Source organism: Pavona decussata, unplaced genomic scaffold (assembly GCF_977016875.1).
Source record: "Pavona decussata unplaced genomic scaffold, jaPavDecu1.1 SCAFFOLD_6, whole genome shotgun sequence".
Classification (NCBI taxonomy): domain Eukaryota; kingdom Metazoa; phylum Cnidaria; class Anthozoa; order Scleractinia; family Agariciidae; genus Pavona; species Pavona decussata.
In genome coordinates, this window is record NW_028145430.1 from 5,986,224 (window position 1) to 6,000,000 (window position 13,777).

The window sequence follows — 13,777 nt, forward strand, 5'->3', positions numbered from 1 at the left end:
CTGTAAATAAAACAGAGCAGTTATGCACCTTTACTAGATTTAGTAGATTGCAACCTCTTCAGATTCACTGGAAATAATCAGTATGAGTTGCTTGTCTCACGATGTAGTCACTGGCTGTGGTCCGCAACGTATTGACTTCTTACTGCTAGTCTTCATCAGGTGATGGGGTCGACAGGTTACGCGTCACCATCGTTAGCAGACCATTGTGCTACAAGTAGTAAAAGTGATTAATGTTCGTCACCCAGTTTCTCCATGGTAAATTTAAGAACAGATCCGCGCTTTTAAATACAGCATCAGACATGCTGTCGTTATCGAGACTGCTGTCATGTTCATCTTCGGGCGTGACCAAGGGGCTGGCTATTATATCTGCCAGTTCTTGAGGCATCAGATTGCTGGCAGTCCAGAAGATTTCAAGATGTCTGTTATTGTCAATGGTCCAGCCATGCCCATCAGGTCCAGTCAGGGGAATACTTGGTGTTGGGTCGTCTGCTTTTCTTCCATTTAAGAGTTTGATAGTTAGCTCTTTGGATATGCAGTCGTAGGCTCTCGTGACTAGGAGGAAGAAGACTTATATCCACTCCATCGTAGCTTGTCAGCACCATTCCTGGCTTCGTACTGAACCTCTCAATAAACTTATCATGTCTTAGGTAGCTGATGTCAGCCGACTTGCTGCCATACATTAGGCACGTAAACTTCTCCAGATCTTCAAAAACACTGTTTTCTACATCAACAGATGTTTCCAAAGCATGGAATGTGAGAAGAAACTCGGTTTCCTTTTTAAGGAGTTTCAGGGGTGTCACTTTCCCATTTCGTACGAACACGCTGGTAGTATCGCAACCAGTAAATGCGTGCAGGGCTGTGAGGGCAAGACATCAACTCCGAGATCTCTTGCAAAAGCATGGATATTCAAGAGACGTCGCTTGTTTACTTCATTGCACAAAAACCTCTTCCAGTCGCGAGGCACTTTGGTAGACGGTCCTTTCAGTAGGTGTGCCTTAGCAGAACCACTTCAAGATCGTTCTACTCCTTTAATTGAACAGGGATGATAGGAGTCCGTCACAAAGTCAACATGCTGTGCCCGTGTGGAGCTGATCAAAAACACTTTCAGCTAGCTCTCCAAATGTGCTTTGAAGAGAAATCATTGCCTGCTGAACCGCATTCCCGTCTATGATGTAGCAATCAAATGCCGTGGTGGGTCTCCGTACCAAGTGCAATTTCTCTTCTAGGGAATGCATCAACTTCGACTTGTCAGTCTTTATCAGAGCACCATCTGCAGTAGCCAGTGCCCAAGGGACCTGGCCCAACTGATAACTCAGCACGTTTTCCAAGGTAACTTGATGCTCTAGCGCCAGTATCACCAGTTGCCCAAAGACGTTTCTCTCTGCTGTTATTTCTATGTTTCTTCTTTCCTTTCCGCAGACCATTGATGATTTTACTTCCCGTGTAGCAAACGTTTTGAGATTCTCTTTCTTTACTGGAGAGTGAAAGGTGGTCTTCTTCTCTACTAGTCTTTTCTGGACAAACACCCGATGGGCCTTCTTTCCGATGTCATCAGCCATCAGTATGTCACTTTCGACATCTTGGGGCACAGGAGCGCCGAATGAAAGACAGTATAGCGCATCTTTGTCTTCGACCTGTAAAACACTGCATGTGTCTTGCTCGCTCTTCACAATTTGCGATCCTCTCACCTCCTTGTGCGATGTAGCCTCCTGGCTGTCCATACTTGGAATCTCTTTGGTCGCTTGCAGATAGCTCGCTCTTGTGTGCGGTGTACGACACCATCTGTAGTACGCCAAATGATTCCTGCTAAAACCAACAATGCCACCGTGAGATTTGGCATGGCGGTTGATCGTTTGCTCGATGGTGATGTCAACAATATTCCTGGATGATGGTACATCCGATCTGTTGACACTGAAGCCATTGCGTTTCAACAATTCCTCCGCTCCGGGATGTGAATTTTCCAGGTTTAACATAATTACCAGGTAGAGTGTGGAGTACCTTGCATAGTTGGGATGATCGAAGCTGAAGAACAAGCCACACATCTTCTGGAGGTTTGGAAGATGAAGTATTAGATTGTTCTGTTTAGTAATAAACAATTATATGATGGAAATAACGCCTTGAAGTTTGTTAGAAACCTCATACGTCATGTCGGTTGTGTGTACTTGATAGTTTTTTTCTGCCATTCAAATGATCTCGAGAAACACACTTTCCAAAAAAAAATCATATGCATTTCAAGACGTTGAAAAGGACTGATTTATCGACTGAAGTGAGATTATTTGCTGTAATATCTAATTGTTATATAGATGTAATATATTTAATCAATCATAAAATTTCTTAACAAATGAGGGAAAGCAGCGTTGGAGAACAAAAACTTACCTGTCCGCTTTTCCAAAATGGCTGATTAGAAATCCGAGGGTGAAAGGATTATTGGATGGCCGAGAACTGGACAATGCATCTTGGAAAGCCGCATGAAAAGTACTTGAGGAGGGTTTTTGTTAGAGCAGGGACACAGGAACCATTACTTGCCTATTTTATGCTTCATCCTGGTTATTTTTACATTGTATATAAAACGTTTAGAGCAAATCAACCATATTTGGCCCCTCCTAATCAAGTACTTAACAAAATCCCTGCCCGGGCGAGGTGTTTTTTGTGCCAGATCTCCCCCAAATCCCTCGAAAACTTTGAACAACTGTAGTTTTGTTTAAATTTATTGGCATTCCCTAAAAAGCGTAGTAATCATCTTGGGTGCATATTTAAGACACCAATAGCGACAAACTATCGTGGAAAGCAGTTGCGGTGCTTAATAATGCCGCGTTGTTTATGAAATTCCCACATCTAATAAATTTGAGTGATTATGCAAAGTTTCTGTGCGACGCGATCGTATACATAATCTTCTACAGTATAGGTATAAGCTGAATGAACTTTGTGACATGCGCAGTAGTCAACTTTGAAGCTTAAAAGTGAAAGTTGAGGTATCATCTAACAGAGTTGATGGAGAAGAGTAAGTATGCATAGTTTTGTATGTTAATTCCATGGATAATAGCTTTTAAGAATATTGTTTGTAAAATTTCGGGTTGGGTAACCTGTGGCACTTTGATTAAAATAAAGAATGACGCCGTACGGCCACACCCACCAATCGAGCGAGTGCAAACGTCGATTTTTGGAATACCCTTGGGTGGAGGTTTAAAATGATACATGTCTGCAAAAATCCCGAGATGGGGGGAGGGTTTCACTTTCTGGCCCATGGACTATAGCCTGTGGCCTGAAAGAAATTGGTACTCAATTGGAATTCCAACGGTTAATCAAAGAGAACATGGCGCCACAGCAAAACATGGAGGTATTTGACACATGCACAGAAGTATTGACTTCCTCTGACAGAGGAAGCATTCGCAGTGGCAAGACTGTTTAGCCAGCCAGAAATGCGTTGAAAACTATGTAGGACCTAGACCGCAAGATCTACAAAGCAAAGTAAGCAACCACTGGCATGAGTTTACAGTTATCACAGGTGAAGAAGAAAAACGTTCTCTTACCAAAGAGTCTGCAGCAGTAATACTTTCAGTGGATTTTAATGTAATAAGCCTAAAATATATCACAAGAGAACCGCTGTCATCTGCCTGTAGAACACTTAAACTTGGCCTTAAATCAACACTCCCCAAAGAAGCATACATCGTACCGGTGACAACAGCTTTAAAGAACAACTGAAGGCTACTAGTCGGATTTTTTTGTATCCACAGATAATGGCCGGGTATTATAGATACCACTATAATAAAAGGTAAACAATCAAAAAAACTGAGAATTTCGATGCGAAAATAGCATAAAACGAAGGGAATTCCTCAGATTTGAACGTCCGCCATTTTGTACAGATTCTCTTCCGGTTACTTCCAAAAAAGGAATGCGTGTTGTCGCATTATGACGTCACTGCGCTCATGTGTTGTTGTTGCACTCAAATATTGCAAACGTTTTGTCAGGGCTTTGTGCCGAGAGAATTTCATGTCGTTTGTATTCCAGAATATTTTCGCGAATACAGTTGAAAGGACCGTGTATTTTAGCGAATGAAAGCGAGATTTTGATGGCAGTGGCTGAGATTGAACCATATTCTTTTGAACCCATGCGAGACCACTCGGATTCCGACAAAGATTTCATGGAAAATCCGGACGAAATAAGACAAGGAAACCCTCTCTGGTGTAATTGTGGACGTTGCGAAAACTGGGAAATCAGCAAGAAAGATGGTGCTAATGTTGCCAGGAGATTGAAGAAGCTGTAACAAAAATATCAGGTGATATCATTTATGTACAAAAAATGCGAATAAATTTTTTTTGTTGATATTTGTATCACTGGTCTTATTTCTTTTATCAAGCTTAATATGTTTCGAATTGTACAACTATTGGTGTTTACCAGTGCTGCAATACATTGTTTTGGTTATTTGGATCAGATATGGAGACAGATCTTCATCCCCTTCGTTGTATTACCGAGCATCTTAGTTTCAATACAATATGCTCACATCGAGGATACATTACTTAATTTAAGGGAAAACACTACTTAAATTTGCGTCAGATAGGTAAGGACCACCTTCCTTAAAACAGGGTACACGAGACATCCTCATTTTAAGGAAACACTATCTTGAATTAAGAATCAACATTCCTTAAAACAAGGTATACCGAAATCCTTACATTAAGGAAATGCACTCTTAAATCAAGGGTTTGTTCTTCAACTTTTAAGGAGCCATTGTCCTTAAAACAAAAAAATCTCATATCCTATTTTAAGGGAATACACCCTTCAATCAAGAAATTATTTCTACATTCTTAAAGAACTACCGCCCATAAAACTAGAGCCAACTCTTCAACTTTTAAGAAGCCATTTTCCTTAAAACAAGTCATTCTGATATGCTTGTTTAAGGAGTCACAATCTTCGTTTAAGAGCTTGTTTATCAACTTTTTAAGGAAATCCAATCCCTTAAACTAGACATTCTGATATACTCATTCTAGGGAGTAAACTTGCTTAAAGGAAGTTTAATGCCCTTGAGTTAAAGTTGCTTGTTTGCTATCTTGCTTTCATATGTGCTTCCAACATATAACAACAAATTACTTTACAAGGAAATGAAGGAAGCAATGATCAGAAATGATAAGGAAGTGTTGTTTTTCTCTGAACTATGTCATCCAATTTAAAAGAAAGGAGTTTAAGGGCAATCATTTACTCAAACAATACAAAGAGAACATTCCTCAAACAGTAATGTCTATAATTAAGGAACAATATTACTGTTACACACACCAAAAACTAGAACATTCCTTTTAGCTTAAGTGCAAAAGTTAAACAATTTTAGAGTCCGCAGATCTTTTATTACATTATTTAGAAACCCAACAGTTTTGAACACACATTTCAATCCTTTCACCCCTAAAGAACCTTGCATAGTCAGTTTACGTGACCAAGTATGGTTAAAGTACTAACTTAAACAGCTCCAAAAATAGAACATTACTCAGTGCAACAACAACAACATAATTTCAAGAGTCCACATACATTATTACAGCAACTTAGCAACCAAAACTATTAATTTAAAGACATGTTTTAACCCTTTCACTCTAAGAGACAATTATTGCTCACTTACTTTTAAGCCTTTGTTGAGCAACACTGTCCTCAGTGATTTAAGTCTGTTTTACAAAATTTCAATATTACTTTAGTGCTTTTTCCCCCAGCTAAGTACACCAAGCCTGGAATAGAAACACCTGTTTTTTTTTCTTTTGTTTGACTATTGTAATAAGCAAATATACGTATTTCAAGTGGAGTGTCTGTTCAAATTACATTACAAGAAGCTCAGATTCCACCATTCAAGGACGCGAGAAGTCCTGAAGCTTACACCAGTTTTCCTGGCCTAACCAACAGAAAGAGTGACAAAAAAGTGTTGCCTTTTCCTGAGCCTCTGCATGTACACATTATATAGCCAGCTATACAGAAGGAAGCTGTAACTCTGCCAGGCGAGCAGAGTACCTAAGAGGCATTTTCGAAAGAAAATGTTGAAAAATGTGCTCCTGCAAAAAGAGAAAAACTCCCTTTGTAGGAACAGGATAATCTAGATAAAATACGTAATACAAGCCTACTAAACAAATCACAGCCCTGGCTAATGTATCTTTATCTAACACTTCCAAGAACTCGTCCTTGTTATTGCACATAAGAAGCACCTGCCCGGACTCTCCAGGAGAAACCATAAGAAATGGTGATGCAGATGGTGCCTTTTCTTTTGATGCCTCAAAAGATTCATCCTGTAAAAGTGAACATGAAATAAAAGATTGATGTTGAGATGGAAAGATGGCTTAAATACATTGTGTATACAAGCAGTAGTGATGATCATGATAAAGAGTCACTTAGTGTGATCTGACTGCTATGTTTCTCTTACCGGTTATCTTTCACTTACCGTATATAGTTTGTGCAAGTTAGTTAAAAAAAATGATCAACCACCCCCACAAGAAATAGGGCAAAGAGAAGAACAGAAACAAAGTACGCAATCTGTGACTCAACCAAATATCCTTTTGATCACTTTCAAACTTGAGCCCCTCTCCCACCCCCTTGTTACAATGGGGTCCAAAAGCAGGAAGATGAAGTTAACAATCTGTGAAATGTCATGCATATAATATATTATAGCCATTAACAATTGCAGTTACACAAGAACTACAACAACTTAAAACAATTAACGTAGAAAGGAAGGGCACTTACTTCAACAAACACAATGAAATGTTTCTCTACATCTTCAGTGGCTATTTTCTGTAACTTGAACAGTTTTGGAAGGCACTTTAAGGCCACAATTTCCTTATCAAAAGGATCTGAAAGAATCACGAAAATATATTTTACTGTTGTACCATATACAATACTTATGGGTATTTTTAATATTTAGGGAATGTAAGAATTTAAACCCATGTACAAAGATACCCCAAATCATGAATTATTAAGTTAAAAAAGGTATGCTGTGAGTACAAGGGCCTGCTTGGATAATTTGTTAACCTTACTGCAGCTGGCCCTTTAGGTCACATTAAAATTTATGGGAGATAACAGTACTGAACTGTTATAGTAATCTAAGCTGAGTTGTGTCAATAATCACATGTTCAGTTAGCTTGGTCAGTTTAAATAGTTTCTTTATTAAAGTACGTTCAAGAGTTGTGAGAATCTTAATTTTTTTTGGCCATATTTAAAAGTGGGTCAATAACCCTTCTCCAGGATGACACCATGTCTTCAATAGACAAGTCAATGTCATATGTTCTTTGTGGGCAAGTCACCAGTTCTGCTTCAAACTGTAAAAATAGAAGGGTGTTCATAAGGACACTTCACTTAAGCTGGACCTTACAACCAAGCTTATATCGCACAGACACCTCATGATCATTTATTAAGGACTTTTTCTTCGTTTTGCACTCCCCACCCCTCCCCCCCCCAAAAAAAAAAAACAGCTTTAAATACGTCAGACAACCCAACAATAAGGACTCTGTTCCTGCAGAGTTGACCTGAATTTTCCTATGTTAGAGCGGTTTTCAGTTTCAAATTTAACTTAATTGACCGTTTGACAGTCTACCAGCAAGTGTCAGAGTCTTAACATGTACACTCTGGGACCCTAAAAAGACAAGAATGCTAATAATTAAAAGAGAAAAACATAATGAGATTGCACACATGAGGTACAAGAATGACATGAGCTCTGCAATGTTTGTTTTTTGAGATTTCCCCTCTGATAAAAAGAGACAGTGACATACCTCTATTTGATGACTTTAGTATCGATAGTCATGTAATGCTTTCCGGATCCTAATTCGTGCGTCATTCTTTAACATTGTTTATCGACGCTCAAAAAAAGGTCACTTTTAGGAGCTCCGGGACAGTTTTAGCATTCCACTTTCCCTTTGTAAGCTCTGCTTTGAGTTTGCTTAGGTTTCGCTCAGGGGTAACTGCATCATCCACTTCCATTTGAAGCCCTGCAAGTAAAAAAAGTGATAGGCTGGCACCAGGAAAATATGAACTCACTGGCCCGTTAAATTTGTTTTAGAAACTTCTGACTCAAGAAGAAGAATGCTATCTATTTCAATACCATTCTGTTAAGCTGCCTTTTATGTTATGTATTCCACTGAGCTGTTTTCAACTCTAACTCACACCACAATTAGTCCTAATTGCTACGAATGGGTTGTGTGATATCTTGTACTCACAACGTCAATCACTAGAGAATAGACAACTGTGATCAAGAAGTACCTTATCCACAACGCAAGTTACATTTTCTTTTTACATTACTGTTAGCCATAATATATAACTACAGTGTTAAATATACATAGTTACCATTGCTTTCTTTTTTTGAGCTCACACTGTCCTCAGAATTCTCTTCCTTTTCTGAATGGCCATTTTTCATGTTGTCAAACTTACGCTGGAACTGTCTTTTTAGTATCATCTGTTAATTTAAGTTTTAATATTATGTTACAAATTTGGAGAATAGTACAAAAATTCTTGTAATGTAGAAGGAAACAAGAAGTCCAAGCATTAACATCAACAATAAAATACAATACTTATTGACTGCAGAGATCACTCTATCATGTAATGGAAGAAAATCCTGATCCAGGGAGAAGAATGTTCACCCCTGTGTAAGGGAACTAGATGTAAAAAAAAAAATGTTAAACGCCAGTCTGAATACATTAGCTAAACCAATCTTGTGATAAAAGTCGTCTTACATTAGCTTCATGTACTTAACAAGATGTTACCGAATTGTGGCCCTATGAATAACCTTATCAGGTTAATTAAGTTTTACTTTACAGTTGGATTGGCCCAAATTGACTTGGCATTCAATCCTTTTATTTTTAATCATGCACCCTAACACCAAAAGAAGAGACAACACTGTGAAGAACACTCTTGTCATTTTCAGGTGTATTTAAAGTGTCATAACCTAGATTTTTTTACAGTAGTTCTTACCCAATTCTTAAATGATTTCCCTTTATCTGACACTGTGACTCCAGCTGCCTTTAAATAATCACAGGGGTCTTTTTCTTTTTTCCCTTAGGCTAGGATGTTGTTCAATCAATTTCTTAGCCAAGAACTCACAAATACTGGCAGTTGGCTTGACGACGACTGCACAAACACATGTGGCCACTGTTCGAACAACTGCATTTCTTATTTTGTTGTCCACTTCACCAGCTGTCAGTGCCTTATCAACTTTGTGACCAAAATGACGTGGAAGCTGAGAGGTCCCTCTGGCACATGGAGGACCTCGCATGGTATTGAATAACGTGCTCGTTTAGCAGAGTGACCCAAAGGCTCTCCGTCACTTAGCTCACTCTCCGAGTCTACAGAGAGGGTTGAATGTGATGATGAACTTGTGTTGGCTGCTGAACACCCGGGTGACCTTGCTGCCAACCTGTTTCCAAATACAATAAACTACTTTAGTGATTTATCTTGTTGCACTTGGTCAAAACAATTCAAACAGGAAAGCCTTTGTTCAGAAAAATAAAAAGGAAACCCTTCTACAGTGTACAAACTTATGGTTTCTCCAAACATAATAAAACTTTGCAAGTGTTTTCATCATAAAAATTAATCACTCACTTTGGTAACTGGTGTGCTTGGAAGCCAATTTACAGTAGGCCTTGGACTCTGAAGAACCTGCACTTTGTCTCTGTCACTCAAAGGATCACCATACAAGTCTATATATATTCTTGAAAATCCTCATCCCATTTCTGATAAACTAGTTCGCTTTGAGATTCTGGCCGCACAATTTCCCTGAACTCAGCAGCAACTGCTTTCTTGAGATTAGTAGTATAGGATATGAGGGTCCCAGCGCATTTCCATAAAATTGCGCCATATTTCAGAGCCGTTTTCAAGCCAAAGTATTGCATTCGTAAAGCAAACTGGATCAGCGCATTTTGGTTAAAAAACCGGTAAAAACCGGTTTAAGAATATTTCCCAAGGTCAAACCCCCAAAATTGCGCCAACGAAATTGCGCCAAATCCTAGAGCCATTTTTGAATAATAACATGGCCGCCGCACTCTTGCATCATTAACGTTTGTTTTATCAACAACCCCATAATTGGGAGGAGTATTCAATCTGTGAAGCGTTTCTGAAAATTGCGCCATATTTTGGATTGTATTTCAGAGCTGTTTTCGAGCCAAAATATGGTCAAAACAAGCCTGCAAATAGTAAAAGTATTGAATCTGTGAAGCCTTTCTGAAAATTGGCAAATTTTGAAGAACCAAAAAGGCTTAAAGAGAAGTCGCGTATATATATTATGGAGAAATTGTCAGAAAAAAATCTAATCATATATATAATTCAATGGAAAATTTATTTTAATCTGAATTATTGCAAATCATTTTAAAGCAAAATGAAAATATCACTGCATTAGCAAAACAAGTGAAGCAATTAATAGACGTGAATAAGAAATTAATCGAACGAAACAAATCAGTTTCAGCACCACGTACTAAAATCATGGAACGTCCTATTCCAGCACCACGTAGAAGTGTCAAGCAAATGGTTAAAGAATATGAGGAAAATGTTATTACACCAGTTCCACCTCCCCGAACTAAAATAAAGCAAGTGAATAAAGCTTTGGAAGGTTTTACTGAATCATATGAGGTTAATATAATAGATGAAAAAGACCCATTAGTTCAATTACAAAAAACTAGACAGAAACTTGGATGCTCCATTAAAAACATATTAAAATCCATGAAAGGTCTGAAGTTTATTGAAACTTTGAAAGTAGCATTTGAGAAAACAACAGGTGATAAAGTTATATCCAAAGCGGCTTATTTTAACAGTAAGGCTCAAACGATAATCAACCAAACAGAAATTGCTGAAGCACTGCAATTAACTGCAGAACAAATCTTGAATAAGATCGCTCAATGGATATCAGAGGGTTCAGGATGGATCATCAAATCAATCAACAATCATTATTTGAATATTGTTAAATATGAACCAACAAAGGGTTCATCATATATTAAACTGCCAATTGAATTACAAACTTCAAATAAAGGATTAATCAATCTGCAGAATAAAGACAATGAATGTTTTAGATGGTGTCATTTGAGACATATATGTCCAATGAAAAAAGACCCACAACGCATTAAAAAATCTGACCGAAAATATGTTAGTGAATTGAATTATGATGGAGTTGTATTTCCAGTGGACATCAAACAGATTAATAAAATTGAATTACAAAATAAAATCAATATCAATGTTTTCGGTTATGAGAATAAGCAACCATTTCCACTCTTTATCTCAAAAGAAAAGTTTGAAGATCATATGGAATTATTGCTTATATCTGAAAATGAGAATAAACATTTTGTTTACATCAAAGATTTTAATAGATTTATGTTTAACCAAACCCTGCATAAAAATAAGAAACATTTTTGCATGCATTGTCTGCAATGTTTTAGCACAAAGGAAGTGCTTGATAACCACAAAAAGAACTGTATTGCAATAAATGGAGAACAAGCTATTAAAATGCCAAGTATGTATAACAACATTTTACAATATAACCATTACCACAAGCAATTACCTGCTCCATTTGTAATATATGCTGACTTTGAAGCTTTAACAGAGAAGATACATGGTTGCCAACGGAATAATGATAAATCTTTTACAGATGCCTATCAAAAGCATACAGATTGTGGATATGGGTATAAAGTTGTTTGTTGTTACGATGATAAGTATACCAAGGATGTTCAATATTATAGAGGTGAAAATGCTGTTTACAAATTTCTGAAAAAAAATGTTAGAAGAAGTACGTTACTGCAAAAACATTGTCAAATACAAATTCAACAAGCCATTGAAAATGACTAACGTTGATGAAGAAGAATTTCAAAAAGCTGATAAGTGTCATATTTGTGGTATATCGTATAATGACAAAGATATAAGAGTCAGAGACCATTGTCATATTACAGGATTGTTTAGAGGTTCAGCACATCAAGATTGCAATTTGTCGTTTAAACTTACTGACAAGATACCTGTGGTTTTTCATAATTTGAGAGGATACGATAGTCATTTTATAATGCAGCAGATAGGTGAAATTGTCAAAAAACATACATATGTTAATGGAAAAGGTGAGGAGTGTCAAATGAATGTCAATGCCATTCCAAATAACATGGAAAAATATATGGCTGTTATGTTGGGAAATAGTTTGGTATTTATTGACAGTTTTCAGTTTATGAGTCAATCACTTGCTAATCTAGTTGATAATCTGCCGAAAGATGCTTTAAAATTTACAAGAGAATTTTTCAAAAAGGATAAATATTTTAATCTGATGACAAAGAAAGGTGTATACCCATATGATTACATGGATAGTTTTGATAAGTTTGAAATGACTGAATTACCATCAAAAGAAGAGTTTTATAGTCAATTAAATGATGAGCATATATCTGATGAGCAATACGAGCATGCAAAAAAAGTTTGGAAAACCTTTAAAATAGAAAATATGGGAGTATATCATGATCTTTATTTGAATAGTGATATACTTTTATTAGCGGATGTTTTTGAAAATGTTAGGAAAACGTGTTTGGAATATCAAAGTTAGAACCATGTCATTATTTCACAAGTCCGGGTTTGAGTTGGGATGCTATGTTGAAAATGACTGGTATCAAATTAGAACTTATGACTGATATTGCTATGTTCCAACTTATTGAAAAAGGTCTAAGAGGTGGTACCAGTTACATTGCTAATCGATATGGAAAAGCAAATAATCCCTACATGAAAGAGTATGATGAAAAAGAACCATCTTCTTATATCATGTATCTTGACGCAAATAATTTATATGGATGGGCTATGTCTCAATGTCTTCCAACAGGAGGTTTCAAATGGTTATCAGAGAAGCAGATTGAAGAGCTACATATAAGGAAGTATGAGAAAGAATCAAAGAAGGAAATAATATTAGAAGTTGATTTAGATTATCCAACCGTACTACATGATATGCATAATGATTTTCCACTGGCACCAGAACAAGTATGCGTGAAAGAGAATATGTTATCAGAATATTGCAGGTTGATAAAAGAAAAGTATAATATTTCAATTGGTCAAGTTCATGAATTAATTCCAACGTTGTCTGAAAAACGGAACTATGTATTACATTATAGAAATTTGCATTTATATCTTGATCTAGGTTTGAAAATAACCAAGGTTCATAGAGTACTTGAATTTGATCAATCTCCATGGTTGAAACAATACATAGATTTTAACACTCTTAAAAGAACTAATGCAAAACATGGTTTTGAAAAAGATTTTTTCAAACTGATGAATAATATTGTATTTGGAAAAACCATGGAAAACCTTAGAAAAAGAGTTGATGTAAGGTTAGTTACAGATGAAAAGAAACTTGTTCGATTAACATCAAAACCAACCTTTGTATCCAGTAAAATTTTCAATGAGAATCTTGTGGCTATTCATAAGATCAAAGAGACATTAACCCTAAACAGGCCAGCATATGTTGGGATGTGTATTTTGGATATAAGTAAAACACTAATATATGATTTTCATTATAATTATATTAAGGGGACATACGGCAATAGAACGAAATTATTATTTACAGACACTGATTCTCTAACGTATGAAATTCGAACAGAAGATGCCTACAAAGATTTTTGGAATGATAAAGATAAATTTGATAACAGTGATTATCCAGTAGATAGTCCATTTTATGATACTAGTAATAAAAAGGTAATTGGTAAGTTTAAAGATGAAGCGGCTAGTAAACCGATAACAGAATTCATTGGTTTGCGTAGTAAAATGTATTCATACACCAAAGATGATGGCACCAACAATAAAACTGCTAAAGGTATTGCTAAAAGCA

The 13,777-nt window shown here is 36.7% G+C and overlaps 2 pseudogenes; both read right to left on the bottom strand.

The window, feature by feature from the left end:
- The window catches only part of LOC146489411 (uncharacterized), a 176,940-nt pseudogene that overhangs the window by 37,671 nt on the left and 125,492 nt on the right, over window positions 1-13,777 (bottom strand).
- LOC146489414 (uncharacterized) lies at window positions 5,684-9,839 on the bottom strand (annotated as a pseudogene).